Genomic DNA, 12,868 nt, shown 5'->3' with positions numbered 1-12,868 from the left:
CACTGAAAAATATGTTGTCTGGATGGCAGCATATTGCTCTGAAATGTGTATATATCATTCAGCATTAATGATGCCTTCCCAGGTGTACAAGCTACCCATGTCATATGCAATAATGCACCCTCATACCATCACAGATGCTGGCTTTTGAACTGTGTACTGATAACAAGCCAGATGATAATTCTCCTATTTATCCCGGAGGACGTGGTGTCCATGATTTCTAAGAAGAATTTCAAATTTCAATTCATCAGACCACAGAATAGTTTTCCACTTCACCTCAGTCCATCATAAATGAGCTCAGGCCCAGAGAAGACTGTGTTGTTTCTGGATATTGTTTATATATGGTCTTAACTTAAATAAATAAATAAATAAAATCTCAGTTTCTACATTTGATATGTTGTCTTTGTACTATTTTCAATGAAATATAGGATTTCCATGAATCCATAACTACCCTCACTTCCACATTTGTATCTCATTAACATGCTAGCATACACTAGTAGTGCTTGACTTGCACCCTTTTAGTTATTATGACTACACACTTGTGCTGGCTAAATGTGCCTAAAATATAATGTATTATGCCTTAATACATATATTCTTTGTGACAGAATTATTATATGCATGTTTCTCATGGAAAATTATCATTTTTGTGTAGCTGACCAACATTTTCAGTGCTAATGTGATTAAGATGTTTAATATTTTGAAAATCTGAAGATTTCTAAATAAATAAATAAAATAAGCAAAAAATACAGTATTTGGTAGAATAATACAGCACTGTTGAATTCTCAGATCTGATTGGTCAGAAGTAGTTACCTCCGCCAAGGAGGTTATGTTTTCGGTAGTGTTTGTTTGTTTGTTTGTTTGTTTGTTTGTTTGTTTGTTTGTTTGTTTGTTGGTTGGTTGGTTGGTTGGTTTGTCTGTTAGCAACATTACGGAAAAAGTAATGAATGGATTGCTCTGAAATTTTTTACAGAGGTGTGACTGGGCACAAGTAACAATCCATTAAATTCTGGCGGTGATCCGGATCACCTTCTGGAGCCCGGATTTTTTTAAAGGATTCTTGGCGGAGGTCTGCACTCTCCAAGTGCTTTTTCTAGTTAAAGATGTTATTGATTTTTATTTTTTTTAATAACATGTATCTGATAGTAGTGTATGCTACAAGACAAATCACAGGTTTACATGAATGTGCTAGTTCTAATGCAGTTTTTTTCTGAACTGAATAAATAATGTGTTGTTTAGCAAAGTATAATCATTATTATGGTGAAGTTATCTTTAAGGAGGTATTTATTTACCATTTATGGAAGGGGTCTCCAGTGTCAAAGCTTTCTGACAGCTAAAGGTAAAACTGTTCCTTTAAGATTTCCATCATGAGGAAGTCTACTGGACAGAGGACTTTGCAGTTCCTCAGAAACAAGCTGCATTTGTTTTGTCTTATTTACTTCAGAACAAGACTGGATAAATTCATTGAAAAACATAATCTCTTGACCGACCATCAATATGGCTTTAGAACAAATCAATCTACTACCATGGCAGTTATGAATCTAACAGAACAGATATCAACAGCAATAGACAAAAAGGAATTTACAATTAGAGTGTTCATTGATTTAAAAAAAAGCATTTGATAAACTACTTATGGACAAACTTGAAAGATATGGTATCAGAGGAATGGCCTATAAATGGATTAATAATTATCTAGAAAACCGTGCGTACAATTAAATAATGTGAAATCAGACTTTATGAATATAACTTGTGGAGTGCCTCAAGGTTCAGTCTTGGGACCCAAGTTATTTATATTATATATAAATGATATTATGAACACATCAAGGGTTTTAAATTTTGTTTGTTTGCTGATGACACAAACTTGTTTTGTTCTGGGAAAGACTTGGAGAAACTGCTGAAAACAGTACAACAAGAATTACTAACTTTGAAATGATGGTTTGATATTAATAAGTTATCACTAAATCTAAATAAAACACACACACATCACATCACATTATCTCTAGCCGCTTTATCCTTCTACAGGGTCGCAGGCAAGCTGGAGCCTATCCCAGCTGACTACGGGCGAAAGGCGGGGTACACCCTGGACAAGTCGCCAGGTCATCACAGGGCTGACACATAGACACAGACAACCATTCACACTCACATTCACACCTACGGTCAATTTAGAGTCACCAGTTAACCTAACCTGCATGTCTTTGGACTGTGGGGGAAACCGGAGCACCCGGAGGGAACCCACGCAGACACGGGGAGAACATGCAAACTCCGCACAGAAAGGCCCTCGCTGGCCACGGGGCTCGAACCCGGACCTTCTTGCTGTGAGGCGACAGCGCTGACCACTACACCACCGTGCCGCCCCCTGATCTTCATATTGCAGAAAAGAGCTATTAGGATCATACACAAAGTATGTTATAGTGAACCAACCAATCAACTGTTTATAAACTTGATGCTCTTAAATTTCGTGATTTTGTGGATTACAAAATTGCTCAATTTATGGGCGGCACAGTGGTGTAGTGGTTGGCGCTGTCGCCTCACAGCAAGAAGGTCCTGGGTTCGAGCCCCGTGGCCGGCAAGGGCCTTTCTGTGCGGAGTTTGCATGTTCTCCCCGTGTCCGTGTGGGTTTCCTCCGGGTGCTCCGGTTTCCCCCACAGTCCAAAGACATGCAGGTTAGGTTAACTGGTGACTCTAAATTGACCATAGGTGTGAATGTGAGTGTGAATGGTTGTCTGTGTCTATGTGTCAGCCCTGTGATGACCTGGCGACTTGTCCAGGGTGTACCCCGCCTTTCGCCCATAGTCAGCTGGGATAGGCTCCAGCTTGCCTGCGACCCTGTAGAAGGATAAAGCGGCTAGAGATGAGATGAGATGAATGAGACAAAATTGCTCAATTTATGTTTAAAATCAAAAACAAAACTATCCCTGACTATATTCAGAGGTTCTTTCAAATCAGCGAGAGTCATTATGAATTGAGAGGAACTTGCTAAAACAAAGTTCAGAACAAATGTGAAACAGAGGTGTATATCTATAACAGGAGTTAATTTATGGAATTGTCTTGAAAATGAAATTAAGTTGTGTAACACAAAGGCTTTAAAAAAGCATACAAACATAAGACTATCAGTAAATACAAAACCGAGATATGAAATATGTTGGGAAAAAAATGGTTTGATTTAAACTTGATCTAGTACTTGATATGTAATGCTACAGAATACGAAAAAGTCAAAATTAATATGTATGTTTTGGTGTTCATTTCAAATTGAAAGCTGTAAAATTGTATCGAACAAAATGTAACAGATACTATTGTTACTATTATAATTTTATTTTATTGTTTTTTCCCCTTTTGTTTCTTTCCTTAATTCCTTTGGCATAAAAAAAAGAAAAAGACAGTCTTTAAATTATGAAATGTGATAAGGGTAGATGCAATAAGCTTTTGCTTCAGTCTAATCCTTTTCGGTCTTTCTTGCTGGTATATATGTAACCAGTGTGTATGTTATTGAAAGTCGAAATGACCGAAATAAATAATTAAATCTAAATCTAACATCTAAAACAATATAAGGGGACACCTGTTTATAGCTACTTTAAGGTAAGTGATAACAGGAACTGCTTTTTGTTGATGTTCGATAGCATTATATGTCATTATGAATAGATTGTAAGTATGAACCTGTTCTTTGTAATCACTGGCAAATTACTGTGGTATAAGAGGACTTCAGGACATCCTGGTATTGAAAAGTACTCAACATACTCATTGATTATTTTCCTGTAACAGCACACCCTGTGCATTTTATTCCTTACCTGAAGCATTCTAAGCTACATGTATTTCTAATAGAATGGCGTGTTTGAAAAATGGAAGCACTCATATTCTCTGAGGCAAAGAAAAAAAATCACAACATAAACAAGCAATATTATTTGGTACTGAAGCATTCTGAGCTGTGCTTATTTCTCAGAGACATCGTTCCATTTGACAAGTGGACTGAGTGAACTGTGGAGGAGAAAAAGAAAACCAAAGATATGCTTCATTGTTTCTATAACTCATCTGTAATTCACTTCACACATATCAGGCCCTTTTTTATATGCAGGGATTATATTAAGGGGACACAAGGATTCAGGATGGAAAGTGCATCTTATTCAAAATGAAGTAAAACTCTGGCCTGAGGCAGTGATATACAGTAATATACAGTGATATACAGTAACTTCACTAGTTTCTGTCAATCGAAAGAGGGATTTCTTTACAGAGAATGTGTTCATCTGCTTAAATCCCAGTGACACAGATACTGCAGCCCAATATTAAAACTGGGTGAGGTATGGGTAAGAGGCTTAGAGCTCATTTTATTTTGTGTCAAGCAAAGTGCACCAGAAATAGGTTAGGAACCCTTTATTTAGACTCAGTCGTTTTGATAACACATACAGTATCTATAAGACCTTATGAACAGAAACCTGACAAAATAGTGTTATCAGCTTATGTGGGTATTGTTATGACTTTGAGCCCTATTGTGACTGACTTGGTTTCATTGGGTGACGTCTGTCTTTTTTTTTCCAGTGTCTCCTCAGTGGAAAAAATAATCTTGCAATCAAATTAATGCAGGATGGACAACTTTCTGCCAGGCTGTTTTGTCTACAGAGCTGGATGAGCATATGATCATGAACATTAGATGACTATGGAGCATTGATACAACTGCTGATTTATTTATTTCTAGGAAACTAAATGCTACTTGATAGCATTGCAAGTGTGAAAATAGTTTACTTGCTAATGACATTATAATAGTCCCTTTAATCAGCCTTCTGGATCACATACCGAAAGATGTTGAAAGATTCCTTCAAAGTAATCCTTTTGCATCATTTGAGAGAAGTGGATATGCATGCCAGGTGACTGAATAAAATGAGTAGTAGTAAAAAATTTAAAAAATAAAAATAAAAAAACAACACCTTCCTGCAAAATCACTGACATGTCTGTACAGATGTGACTAAAATGATCTAGATGAATCTAGAGTTGGTAAATAAAATAAAATAAAATAAACATTAGGCAATTTGGTCTGGGTTTTTTTTTTCAGGGAAGGAGGAAAAAGACTAACACAGCCAATCTGGGAAGGAATTATATCATACAGGACCACCTGCAAATGATGGAATTTAATCCTGTCCAAATAAAGCTTTTGTTTGACTTCTCACAAATTTGGAAAGATGATGACAAAGACGATTAGACAGTTGATAAAGAAATACCAATGCCTTCATAGTTTGGATCCATGCTATGATTTCCATCTGGCCCTTATCCTCCGGGTGCTCCGGTTTCCCCCACAGTTCAAAGACATGCAGTTAGGTTAACGTGGGACGGCCTAGGGCTGAAGTGCCCAAGAGTGGTGGCGCGCATGTATGCAGCAGCTTTGCTCTCCTATGATGAGCTAAATTTCATTGTACATTTGTGCAGTGACAATAAAGGCATTCTATTCTATTCTAATTCAGTTTTCAGGGACTAATTTATTCATAGAACATCTACCAACATTGACTACTGGAGCATGTTCCCTGCTAAATGGCATGATTTGTTGTTGTTAGTCGTGTTTTTTTCATCTCTTGCCTTCAGCTTGCCTCTCCAGAGGATAAAAGAGTAAGAAGTTTTCAACATCTGCTTCTTTAGTGCCCACTCTGTATATTAGTGATGAAAATGAAGGCTAAACATACTCATTACCTTTAATGGGAACCAGTGGTGGGGAACGAAGACTTGTTAAGTATGCTCACTGATACCAATGTTATGCATTTTATATTAAATCTGTTTTTGGTGTTGGAATTTATGAATATAGTTTAAGTTGTTAAATATTAATTTATATTACTAAACTTGGCGGCACAGTGGTGTAGTGGTTAGCACTGTCGCCTCACAGCAAGAAGGTTCTGGGTTCAAGCCCAGTGGCTAACGGGGGCCTTTCTGTGTGGAGTTTGCATGTTCTCCCCATGTCTGCATGGGTTTCCTCTGGGTGCTCTGGTTTCCCCTGCAGTCCAAAGACATGCAGGTTAGGCTAATTGGAGACTCTAAATTGACCATGAGTGTGAATGGTTGCTTGTCCTGATCTGTCAGCCCTGTGATGACCTGGCGACTTGTCCAGGGTGTACCCCGCCTCTCACCCATAGTCAGCTGGGATAGGCTCCAGCTTGCCTGCGACCCTGTACAGGATAAGCGGTTACAGATAATGGATGGATAACTAAACTTAAAGCATATTTTTCACTTAATACTATGATTTATTCAGCAAGTACAGTGAAAGTAATAGAAAAAAGAAGTGCAGGAGTGTTAAGAGCAAGGAATGTAAGTGTCTATTGGTCATGAGAGTTTAAGGGGTTAAGCTGAGTCCTGATCTAAAATGGATTTTCGATGAAATCCTACTGACAGTGCAATTTTGTCCAAAGCCAGGCTTAATGTGAGTGGGTGTATAGGGACAATGCGAAGAAGGGACCTTTTCTCCAGAAATGCATAGGGAATAGTCCCCTTGTCAGTCAACTGTTCCTGTTTGGCTTTGCAGAAACTGGATCAGGTCCTACTCCAAAGTGCAGACAGTCACAGTCCAGTGATGCCATGTACCATGAAGCATAACTGCAGACACTCTGGGGGCCAGTAAGAGATCAGCTCTGACAAAAACCTTAATATGTATTGAAAGTTCATGTCAGGGGCATTCATGGCTAAGCCACATATGTAGTCCTCAGCTCTCTTCCTCATCCTTCACTGTCACTCTTTTTTCTCTTCTTCTATCTCTCCTGCTTCTTCTCTTTCATGAAAGACCGGTTAGACAGTGATTGACCTGACCAGGAATTATTGACAATTAATTAAGCCTGTCACAATGTGAAGGCTGTGACAGTTAAAAGGGTTTAGCAGTGTTCACACAATGACCAGTTTCATTGTAGTAAAAACTAAGTCTCTTAAATAGTCCTAAATCTTTCTAATTCAGTATTCTAGCAAGTTGAAATCTGACAGTGTCATGCAGCCATGTAGGAGCAGAACAGCTCTACACAAACATACAACAAGCTACATTCTAAACTCTGCTGTTAGTCCAAAAAAGCAGAAGCAATCCATCCTTACATCCAACGTCTGTACCACTTATCCATTGAAGGCAAGAGGCAGGGTACATCCTAGACAGGTTGCTAGTTTATCACAGGGCTAACAAAAAGACATAAACAGCCATTCCCACTCACAGGCAATTTTTAGAGTAGCCAGTTGACTTAATCCACATGCCTTTGGACTGTAGGAGGAAACCCACGCAGGCACAAGGAGAACATGTAAATGGAAAACGAGAAGAAAAGACGTTATGTTGCAAAGGAAAGGAAATGCAGGCCCAAACTAATAAATATTGGTGGTCAGCGAGTACCTTGCTGTGATCAGCTGTTCGTTTAGCGACAGAATGATATAACTGTCAGTGCACGGTCAAGGTAAACCTGTAGATGGCAGTAATGCAACACTGTGGATGCCAGCTGCCGTAAAACCCAAAAGAAGAAGAAGGTAAACCTGCGCATGCGCACACAGACTTCCTCTGTCTGTTTGACTGCACGAAACAAGCGATTTCATGCACATTATTTGCTCAGGAATCCCCTCAAATTAAATAACTTCCCAGCCACAGAATGGCCTGATATTTTGTGAGATATTACAGAAATAAACATATATCACAATGACCACATTTCAGAGGGAACTAAATTTCACCGATTTTATGAAATCGAAAGGCCGTCTTGCTTTAAAGAGTATACTGGTGGCTCAGTGGTTAAAACATTGGGCTTTGGTTTGCAGGTGGTCTGATCAAATCCCATTATCTGCAGCTGTTGGGCCCTGAGCTTTACTTTATATTTATTGGTATGTTCTTTTTTCCAGTGGGAAATAATCAGCCACATGTGATAAATCTAAATGTAAAAACACATACACTACCGTTCAAAAGTTTGGGGTCACTTTGAAATTTCCTTATTTTTGAAAGAAAAGCACTGTTCTTTTCAATGAAGATCACTTTAAACTAATCAGAAATCCACTCTATACATTGCTAAAGCGGTAAATGACTATTCTAGCTGCAAATGTGTGGTTTTTGGTGCAATATCTCCATAGGTGTATAGAGGCCCATTTCCAGCAACTCTCACTCCAGTGTTCTAATGGTACAATGTGTTTGCTCATTGCCTCAGAAGGCTAATGGATGATTAGAAAACCCTTGTACAATCATGTTAGCACAGCTGAAAACAGTTGAGCTCTTTAGAGAAGCTATAAAACTGACCTTCCTTTGAGCAGATTGAGTTTCTGGAGCATCACATTTGTGGGGTCGATTAAATGCTCAAAATGGCCAGAAAAATGTCTTGACTATATTTTCTATTCATTTTACAACTTATGGTGGTAAATAAAAGTGTGACTTTTCATGGAAAACACAAAATTGTCTGGGTGACCCCAAACTTTTGAACGGTAGTGTATAACAGGATCCTGATGGATTTAAGAATCCTCAAATCTTTTGCTCTTTTGTTGGTCATACAAAGCTCCTTTCACATACAAAATCTGTTCTTGTATGAGGTAAAAACAACACAGAAGTAGATAACAAATTTTTATTCCCACTCAGTTGCCCATAATGAAAATGTCACAGATATTGTGTATTCCCGCCTCACTGTATTTAACAGAATGCTATGGATGTCAAAACATATGAGCCAGACAGAATATGATGTATGATTCACAAGGTGGCATGTCCATCGGTGTGAAAAGCCTAAGCTGAGACATTATCTAGTTAGCAACATAGCATGAGTCGAGCTGCATTACGTCTCTGTTGAGCGAGTTGTCTTCCTGTTTCTGAACATATATTTTGTTCAAGCAAAGGCTATTTATACCATTTTTGCCTATACAGTGGGACTGCCGGCGGCATGGTGGTGTAGTGGTTAGCGCTGTCGCCTCACAGCAAGAAGGTCCGGGTTCGAGCCCCGTGGCCGGCGAGGGCCTTTCTGTGTGGAGTTTGCATGTTCTCCCCGTGTCCGCGTGGGTTTCCTCCGGGTGCTCCGGTTTCCCCCACAGTCCAAAGACATGCAGGTTAGGTTAACTGGTGACTCTAAATTGACCGTAGGTGTGAATGTGAGTGTGAATGGTTGTCTGTGTCTATGTGTCAGCCCTGTGATGACCTGGCGACTTGTCCAGGGTGTATCCTGCCTTTCGCCCGTAGTCAGCTGGGATAGGCTCCAGCTTGCCTGCGACCCTGTAGAACAGGATAAAGCGGCTAGAGATAATGAGATGAGATGAGTGGGACTGCCATATCCACTGACTTGCTTCCAAGCATCCAAGCATGACCCCTTGAACTACAATCATCACACACCCTGCTTAAAGACAGCATTAACCACGCACACCTGCTTTCACATTTTTTTCACTTATTCCTCACTTTATTTCAAGCCCAGCTTCTGTTAGTTTGTCTTGCGTTTGTTTTTATTTTCCATACCGATGCTCACTGTGTTCCTCACTTCTACTCTTGTGTTTTTATGCCTGGTGTTTTTGTTGCTTTGACTATCCTGTGTAAATAAAAGGTTTCTGCACTTACAGCCATCTCTGCGCCTCAACCGTCATAAAAAATACTAAGTGTCAGAATCACATTCATTTGAGAGAGAGAAACCACATTCAAATAACTTTTATTACATATTGTGTAATAATGTCATATTTTATGTCATATTGTGTATAGTTTATAAATGAAACTTTATATACGTACGTGCACGAAAAACAAGCTTTATATATGGTTCGCTCCTATCCGCAGTTTCAGCTATCCGCATTAAATCTTGGAACGTATCCCCTGTGGATATGGCACTCCCATTGTATCTGCTGGTGTTTTCTTTGCTTTTGAGTTTGTCGCTGGTTATTTTACATTGATACGGTATATCAATGAGTTGTGCTGTTGCAATATCACTACATCATCATTAACATCATGAGTGGTCACAACACGTAAGTCTGATTGTCCCGATTTCCGCTGGAGCCGTGACAAAAGCTTTCTATAATTGTTACTAGGTCGACATGGGTAGATTAACATTTCAATTTTCCAATTTTACTCCTATTCCCACATGACACCATTACAACATCATAACAGAAATTATTATATGCACATTCACTGGATATGAGCAATCATGCGCTCTGATTGGCTACTCTATAACTAGGCTTTCAGCTCATATACCGTGAGTAGAGAAAAACAAAGTGGCGGAGCGTTTTGCTGAACCAACCGAGGACAAAATTAAAACTCTACTCCAAAACAAAACCCCCAAAAGTACAAAAAAAGCAACAAAATATGGAATGAAAGTATTTGATGGTAAGAATGTACCTTTTTTATTTTTCAAGAATTATTATTATAGCATTTTTCACAAATTGCTACTGTCATTTCACCGGTTTGTTTACATTCTAAGCGGAAATGATTTTATCGGACATTTTGTACAAAGTTTTTATTTATCGAATTTGCAAAAAATAAAAATAAAAATGCTCTGTTTCTCAAAATCCAGTGAATGTGGATAGAATAAAACAGTTATTCCACCCAACCTCATCATACATGGCTGAGAGCCAACTCGGCACTATGCACCTCGTCAGCTATCAGCTCATGTACAACTCAATTTTGTAGAATAACTGTTAAATATATAGTTTTCACTGTAAGTGGGAATGAGGTATTTCTCACAGTCATAAAAAAGACATTCTGCATAATAATGTCAGTTTTGTACAGGTTTAGACAAAAATAAAATCACATTGGAGCACCTGCAAATGATGGAATTACTCCACATCCCCATGTAAATTTATTCTTGTCCAAATAGAGCTTTTATGTGACCCATAAATACATTGAATAAGTGATGGCTAAACAATTACATAGCTGATCAAGAACCCAACTGTTTATGAGATATACTCAGTGGTTTCTTGGATCTTTACTCAATTCTCTCTTCTCTGTGGAAAAAGACATCATCAGACTAACTCCCAACATCTACTTCAGTGGCATGTTCCCTGCTAAATGGCATTATCAATTTTTTCATCTCTTGCCTTGAGGACGTCGCTAATTCGCTAATTTATTGCTCCGTTTTTATCCAACCATGTGACGGACAGCTGGAGTGCACGACATGAAACTCAAATAAAAGCTACTCTCACAAATAATCATGTGCTACCTTTACTAAGCAAACAGCTCTCGATACCTTCATGTCTTTTATTTGATCAGACCAACCTCAAGCAAATACACGAGCATGGAAGATGCAAGAGGACACAGCGTTGTCTATTTTTCTCTTTCTTTTTGCTCAAATCACAGAAGATACAAGTTGCAGTCTGATATTCACTCAGGACTATACACCTAATAAACCTCATTTCAGAGTAGTATGCAGGCTCTGATATATTCAAGGTTGCATGAAGTGTCTGGAACATTTTTAGGGAATGTGTGCAGTCTGATGAGATGGGTTCACCTAAGCGCTCTGCCTGCGGCCAATGACAAACACAGTATGACAGCAACAACTGGCCCAGTTCTCTCAGCTTTTCCTGCAGACCTCCATTTGCTGTTTCACACTGCACAGGGAAGATACGAGGACAATTCGTCTCAGTGTCCATATACGGGAGCCTCACCATGGGGTGGCTGCTGTGAAGCACCACAGAATGGAGAGAAAGGATGTGAGATAGGTGGAGAAAGAGAAAGGGAGAGAGGGGGAGGTGGGATTGGGTGAGGGGAAGGTGAAAACGCTTCCACAGCGATGCAGTCCTTCAGTGCATGTTTAGTCTTTTCCTTTCCTCCTTTATCACTACCTAGGTTCAGTGCTTATATTTTACTATGCTGCTCCTCTCTTCTCTCTGTCTTGCCTATTGACATGACACACTACTCCATTTCTCATCAATGAACCTCTGTGTGTTTTCCTTCCATCTCCCCGCTTGCCTGGAAAGCAGGGCACCAAATGGTAAAAAGAAGGAATGTCTGGAGTGAATAAAGGACTCAACAAAAAAAGCAGGTCTGCTTACCTTGTTGTGATGAGAGGTGAGGAGCCTCTCCACCAGGAAGAGGATTTGTGAGCGCACAACCAAAACACACACACACACACACACCAAGGAAGGCCAGCTCTTAAGCAGCCTCGTACTGCAGGCTGCTGCTTGCCAGCGAAAGCCTGATGTGTTTCTCCCTCCAGGCGCATACGGCCATCTCAGAGTCTCTTTGTTGGAGATGATGCGCTTCCCCATCCATCAGCTCCTTCTCCAAGTGCAGCATGGGGGGGCAGCACCAAAGACACGGCCATGATGAGGAAAAGAATTACAGTCCACGGCTGGAGCTGGAGGACTTATCCACCTCATAGAGATGGCTTCGCGCTTTCCTTCCTTTCTCTTTCCTCCTCACTCATGTGCTTTCCCCCTCCCTTGTTCTTTCTCTCTCCTCTCCCTCCCTCTTTCCTTCCCTCCCTCCTCTCTCCCTCCTCCCTCTCTCTCTCTCTCTCTCTCTCTGCTGTGGACTGAGTCTCTTTCAGCATTTGTAACATGTGCATCTGTTTAACTGCTTCATAGGAATAGAGGTGAACAGATCTGTCCTCTCTGAGAGGGCTCAGCTACCTGACATTGTTTCCTGCCATGAGCAAGCAAGCTGAGATATCAGGTTCTCACCCTTGAGGTTCTGCATGCTGTCGATCTGGTTAGGTCATAATCTATGCAATGATTAGGGGTCACAGGAGGCTTTCGATGCATGCAGAATGAAACTAAGGAGGTTGCATGAGGACACTTCATGCAGACATGAGCATAAATTGTGCACAATTACAAATAAATAATGACTTAAATCATTCTTAATAATTACACAATATAAATATATAATATATTAATAATGTCAGCACAGCAGTGCAGCAGGTGGCGTTGCCAGCTCACAGCTCCAGGATCACTGGTTTCGTCCTGAGCTCAGGTTACTGTCTGTGTGGAGCTTCTGTGCATGTTC

The 12,868-nt window shown here is 39.8% G+C and overlaps 1 protein-coding gene across 1 annotated transcript in view; it reads right to left on the bottom strand.

Moving 5' to 3' along the window:
• Window positions 1–12,078, bottom strand: part of LOC132893852 (serine/threonine-protein kinase PAK 6) — a 61,203-nt gene extending 49,125 nt beyond the window's left edge. The window contains exon 1 of the mRNA XM_060933009.1: window positions 11,917–12,078. The gene's annotated coding sequence lies outside the window, so the exon portion shown is untranslated. The remainder of the gene's footprint in view (window positions 1–11,916) is intronic.
• Window positions 12,079–12,868: the final 790 nt, after the last annotated feature.

The sequence above is a fragment of the Neoarius graeffei genome, chromosome 11 (assembly GCF_027579695.1).
Source record: "Neoarius graeffei isolate fNeoGra1 chromosome 11, fNeoGra1.pri, whole genome shotgun sequence".
In the NCBI taxonomy this organism is placed as follows: domain Eukaryota; kingdom Metazoa; phylum Chordata; class Actinopteri; order Siluriformes; family Ariidae; genus Neoarius; species Neoarius graeffei.
The sequence above is the reverse complement of the archived record's forward strand: the minus strand, read 5'-3'. Positions and strand labels throughout refer to the sequence as shown.